General features: G+C 47.9%; 2 long non-coding RNA genes across 4 annotated transcripts; both read right to left on the bottom strand.

Annotated features, from left to right (window-relative positions):
* On the bottom strand, positions 1-2,243 carry LOC120654065. 3 transcript variants are annotated; one of them, XR_005666966.1, is made up of 6 exons: positions 1,733-2,243; positions 1,506-1,616; positions 1,305-1,388; positions 1,031-1,140; positions 892-959; positions 1-207 (listed from the first exon to the last, which is right to left on the bottom strand). It is a non-coding gene; the product is annotated as an uncharacterized LOC120654065 (long non-coding RNA). The 3 variants fall into 3 exon arrangements; XR_005666965.1 differs by having other exon boundaries at positions 1,305-1,616; XR_005666967.1 differs by lacking the exon at positions 1,305-1,388.
* A 2,379-nt stretch (positions 2,244-4,622) lies between these two features.
* On the bottom strand, positions 4,623-5,720 carry LOC120655715. Its single transcript, XR_005667699.1, has 2 exons — positions 5,499-5,720; positions 4,623-5,279 (listed from the first exon to the last, which is right to left on the bottom strand). It is a non-coding gene; the product is annotated as an uncharacterized LOC120655715 (long non-coding RNA).
* Between the last annotated feature and the right edge of the window lie 329 nt (positions 5,721-6,049).

The following is a 6,049-nucleotide window of genomic DNA, read 5'->3' as shown; positions in this document are numbered from 1 at the left end:
TTCTGGTACATCATAATAGTAAGGAAAGGTAGTAAAAGTAGTTCACCAACAGCATGCTCAGAAGAACCAAAACTTTGTCAGGACATAAGTACATCAGCACATTGACGGTAGGCTAAGTAGCACTTTAATTAATTAACACGGTGTTTCCAATTTTGAAAAGATGGCCTATCTTGTTGGCTTCATGGTACTGACCTTCACATTTGATACCTGTAGAAAATGGAGATGTTTGAGAAAACATTTAGAAAATGAGTTAAGTTTGTAGCAAGCCCAGCAAAGTAACATAGTCGGGCTCAATATTGCAATATTGCACTATATGATGACTCTATGGTTGCAGAAGAAGTGCATAAGGGCTTGCCATGATGATATTGGGAGAGATTCAAACTTGAACCAAGCAGCTTCAAGATTCTAGACTCTTTTTCTAGCGTTCACACAAGAGTTAATGGGAAAAGAAGTGAATAAGTCAAAATTCGAGGCTGGTTGGCAGGGTGAGGTTCAGATGTGCAGTTGTGGTCAACCAGTCTGTGCTGTGTGGTCTTTCAAGCTTAGTGGTGCGGCAGTTCTTTTCACATGGTGGCAAGGAGGAGTTGCCAGCATGATCTCATAAAAATAGAGGTATGGCTTACTACCTGCACCAACAGATGTCATGTTTGGTTTATTGGCGGGTTGAAAATTATAGTAATTTACAAATAAGTTGACCCAAATGGTTGCGGTAGCTACGCAAGGGGAAAATGACATCGAAATAACTTTAGTTAATTCCAGCATGGAATGGGATGAAGTACGAAGCTGAGTCTATATACCTTTGCATATTTAAAAGTAGAGGAGGTGCAATTGCAAGGGGAAACTGCAACTGGTGCTATTTAAGGAATTCAAATTCAGGAAAGCTAGATATACCAAAATCGGCTCTTTAATGAACCCAATCAGCAGCCTGTTTGATGATATTTCTGCACATACCCTCCATCCTATGCAATGCCATAAAGACAGCGTCAGAACAATTATAAGAAAAGCACATTCAACCTAAGAACAGGCTAACCTGCTTCTAAAAACGATGAGCGAAGGTTTGGATGCTTGAGCTCTTGTCTGTTTTTCTGAGTCATCATGTCCAAGCCATCCTGTCATGTATGGACAATCCCGATTCATTTTCTACAAGGATAAACAATTACGTTTCTGTTAACCAGTTGTCATAAAAGCGCAGTTCGTAACAGAAAATGTAGGAGCCAAGTAGCCATCCTTTTGAACAGATTTGCTAGCAGCAAGAATGGCGCAAGAATCACACTGAGAATCAATATTGGTGTAGAAGGAGATACCGTTAGAGCTATTCTCTTTGCATCTAATATGGGCTCTTTAAGTATCATGATTTCATCTGGGTCCACCTTACACTGGTCAATTTTCTTGCTTGCAAAACATAGTCAATGAGAGGCAGGCTTTGGAAAGAGACCATCTCCAGTTATGCATGCAAATCGGCAAGCAAAAAGTAAAGAGGGGGCAAGAAGGAAAGCTGCTATTACCAAGTAGCTGCTCAATTATCACAAACCATTGGCCTTCATATTTATTCACAAAGATACAGCGTATCCTGATCTCCCTGCACGTGCAGTCCTACCCAATCGATGAACATAATCCTATATGTGGAGCAACAAAAGATTTAGAATCATAGCATATCCAAATGTAAACATTGTAAGCTGCTGAAATAGAATCGCTGCATCTGAGGCAAGTACTAAAAATGAACGGATGAGACCTTAGAATTCATTGGAATATCATAGTAGGTGACCATATGGACTCCTTGAATGTCAGGACCACGACATGCCACGTCAGTGCAAATAAGGATGTTGCAATCTTTCGCTCTGAACCTGTTCAAAGCACCCAACCTCTTATCCTGACAAAGAAAATAGACCAAAAAATTAGAGAGTAAAGGGAAGAAATAAAGAAAACCTGTTCAAAGCACCCAGCCACTTATCCTTACAGAGGATTAGCCAACTAAATGGAATAATCATCTAACTGTATGTGTGTGACATTTAAGTCAAAGAAAGTAAACCTGACTCATTTGGCCACTGCTAGACATAGCTTTCAAACCAAGATTCCGTAGCATGAGAACAAAGAGCCTAGTAGGTTCAGTGCGCACAAAGATCATGATCATGCTCTCTCGCGTCTCATTCAGAATATGAATAAGATAACAGTCCTAAAATTCACATAACAAAAGGTATATCCGAGACAAATGATGGGAATAGATACTCCGCTGTGAAGGTGAACAATATAGAGCAACATAATAGATTTTGGGAAAGCTAGCTGACGGGGGTGTAAACCCGGGATCCTTAACGGGCCTGATTCGTACAGTGAAAGCCCAGCAAGCCCTTCGGGCTGATTACGGTGTGGCCCACCAACTAATGCGGCGACTGCCTTCCTTCATAAGCCAGCGCGGCCGAAGGCCGGGCCACCAGGGACACGTGGAGACCTCCCGACCTAACGCCCCGGGTCAGCACCGTACCGGGCGACCCGGGCCGTGCGCTCCAAGGCTGCCGCTCCACACGACAGGCGTGCCAGTCAAGCCAGGACCCCGTACAAGCTCCATGACGCCCACTCCTCTCTTCGTGTGGTGTGAACGTGGGCTATAGGGCCCTCTGACAGGAGAACAACGCTGCCTATGCGGGCCCCACGACGCAACGGGAGAGGGCGTCAATGAGCGTCGCCTCCTGTGCCGTAATTATGGTCACCCCTGTACACTACTCAATTACACCAGCGGGTGTGACCGGACAGCCCCTCCTAACCACGGCAAGGAGCCCCCTCACCGGGCGTGCTGTCCTTCGGGCAGAAGCTATGCAGGGAGGACGTGCGGTAGCCCTGCGGATAAGAGGCATAGGTACAGGCGGATAGGACGGGAGATAAACCCCGAGCAACCGTCCGAGTGACCAGGCCACCGCGACTGGCCGAGGACGGGACATCGCTTAGACAACACGCTGCCCAAGAAAACCAGCCGGACTCAAGCCTTCCCACTCCCAACTAATTGAGTGGGCCCCGACGACTGACAAAGACGAAGGACTCCCAGGCGGAACCAAGACGCGACGATAGACATCTGTAAAAGGGGCCCACCTTGAACTATAAAAGGGAAAGCCCCCCACGTAGGAAAGGGTTGGACTCCTAGAGGTTCGACACTGCTGGAAATAGTTTGTAAGCTCCCCTCTGAACTTTGAGCACCCGGGCTCGAGAGCAATAGAGCAAGAACACCACTCCCCATACTGGACGTAGGGCACATTCAGCCTGAACCAGTCTAAATCATTGAGTCTTTGCGTGCTAGACCATATCTGATCAAGCGCACAACAAACAAGCAATCAAGTAGTTTAGTAGTCGCCCATTCTCCGCGGCGACAGTTTGGCGCCGTCCGTGGGGAGCGCTTTGTGCATTCACTGCTTCGGTGGTCGGATGGTTTCGATCACTCCATTCGCCGCCCCGGCGGCGAGCCAGGGTTAGACGATCCGCTTCAGCTCCTTGGAGTTCCCCGCGATCCCCCGCAACGGGTCGTGGGCGCCTCCACCATTCCCGCCTTCCCAGGCCTTCCCGTTCGGAAGTCTGGAGTTCGTCACCGACCAGCTCGGTGCACTGCACCTCCGCGAGGAGGATGCCACTCCGGCGGCCTCCGAGGAGCCCGCTCCTCCTCCCAAGCTTCACAAACTGAAGCGCCGGCGATCGATTCGCTAGCGCATCAGGAAGCGCAAGCCGTCACAGCCAACCCGCGCAGTGCTCCGCCGCATCGCGCTCATGATGGCGACCAACCCAGCTGCCGAGGACGTCAACTTGGTCCTCTACTCTTTGGCCAACGTCTCTCGGCAGCTCATTTTCTGAGCGGCTGCCATTCGATCTACGCAACTTCGCGGGCATCTACGCTTGGGAGATGCACAAGGTCGTGCATGGGCACCAGCCCGTATCACAGTTCGTGGGCATGGCGGGAAGCTACCCCGACACCATCCATGACCTCCTGTGCTACGAGGATCCCCCGAGCGATTCCTCCAGCATGGGAGACAGCTACCTGGAGGGGGTATCCGTGCCACCATGCGTGTGCGCCATGGCTGGCGCTCCCAGCCACCCGCCGCCAGAGGTCGTGCCGTTTGAGCAGACGCACACTCCTCTAGATCACCGCGCGCAGGAGCTTGCCAACGCGCAGGCCAACGCCGAGGATCTCCGTCTTCGGCGGCAGCACACACCCCAGCCCGTGGACAAGCTTCTGCGGGCCCACTCTAGGTCAAAGGGGGGGAAACCCCACTAGCTCCCCGCGGCAGCGCGCGTGCGGGGTCAACCGCGACATCATCAACGATGCCCGCATGCAACTCCCGCAAGAGTTCCGCGCGGGACAGAACATCGCTGCAGCGGCGATCCTTCTACAGACCCTCTCGGAACCGGAAGATCTGGCTCAGAGGGACCTCCACCGCCAGGTTAAAAACCTGGTGGAACTCACCGCCGTCCAGCAAGCGGCGAGCTCCTCTCTACACCGCCGACAGGCCGCCGCCTCGTGCCCTGCTGGTGGCGCGAGCTAGCCAGGGCGGGAGCCATCCGAGGTGCAGCGCACCCCCCCCCCCCCCCCCCCGGTTTGCCAGAGAGATGACCCCACATCTATACAAGTTTCTCCACTGTTGAAATTCGTAGCAATGTAATTGTATTGTCATGGTGGTGAATAAAGATACGATGACCAGTGCTTAGTGGAGATTGGGTAATAGTATCAACGGGTAGCTGGTTGCTGACAAGTTTTTCATGATAACTTTCAATCATCATTAGTTCCTTTGAATCCTCAATTAGAAAGTAGACAGAAGAGAAACCTTAGACTGTCTGATTCAAATTGAAGCATTGCACTGCCTCCTGCAAACCTTGAGAAAGATTATCTTCCCATGCTCAGCGCATTCCCCGAAAAATATTTTCTTCATTATTTTCAAACATTTGGAAATCCCCCATCCTAGGCATGATGATCAATTGACGGTTGGAAGACAAGTTACTTCCAAAGCAGAGCAGTCACAGCTACAATTGCGCCTATATCTGTTTCTTTGAAGCAGTCACACCAGAGCCACCTCTATATCTGCAGTCTTGAAATATGATATCACTCCGACTGAAATATTTGGAAGCGTAAAATATGCAGAGAGTGCATATATGAAAGGAGGGAATAGGAAGATACCATCATAATGAGGTAGGTTATTGAACTTCTTCCACATTACTACTATCTTCCTTCTGTGTCAACAGTGTACTTCCTCCGAATACGAACTCCCAAATTTGTGGATATCAGCCCGACATGATATTTGGGGACACTGTACATAAGAAATTTAACAGTAAGGTAGCTCATTAATATGATAATATTCAGGCCTAGTGTCCTATCTTTGCACTATATAATTTAGGCCAAACAGAACTCAGAACAAAAGCAACATCAGTGTTAATATAATGCTCGAGAAGACATATATATACCTATCTACACAAAATTGAAATCCCCAATAGAATGAGGCATTTTCTATCCATACAGGGATACGGACCTTAGCAACGATTGGTTTGGCAAGATGTCAGAAAAATGCTACACCAAATCAAATAGATGGGACTCGTCCAAGCATGGGGGCCTTCAAAATTCAAATCTGGCAAGTGAAGGATGCATCATAATAAAGTACCATGTTGGAAGCTCGAAAATTTCAATATGACACCTTCTCATAGCATAGAAGGGCTGGTAACTCTTAACTGTTGTTAATATCGTTGAAGATAGACTGAAAGTAATCTAGGCCCCTAAGTGGGTTTTGTTGATAAATGACAAAACAGATGTACATTTAATGGTGTAATTAAGCATGTGTGCAGGTGATGAGGTTGAACAGGTAAATCAAATGACGATGCATGAACCCTTGAAAAAGGAATGAAAAGGCGGTGCTCAAGCATACTCAAGAAATTAGTTTTTATATTTGAAATTTGAGTATAGAAATGCCGTACTATCAAGAGGGACTTGGTTCAAAAGTTTTAATCTAGAACTTGTGCTCAAGAGAACCTAGAAAAACATATGTGAACCATAGACACCACTCAAAAGAACAAAACTTGAGTTTTT

Source organism: Panicum virgatum, chromosome 1N (assembly GCF_016808335.1).
Source record: "Panicum virgatum strain AP13 chromosome 1N, P.virgatum_v5, whole genome shotgun sequence".
NCBI lineage: Eukaryota > Viridiplantae > Streptophyta > Magnoliopsida > Poales > Poaceae > Panicum > Panicum virgatum.
The sequence above is the reverse complement of the archived record's forward strand: the minus strand, read 5'-3'. Positions and strand labels throughout refer to the sequence as shown.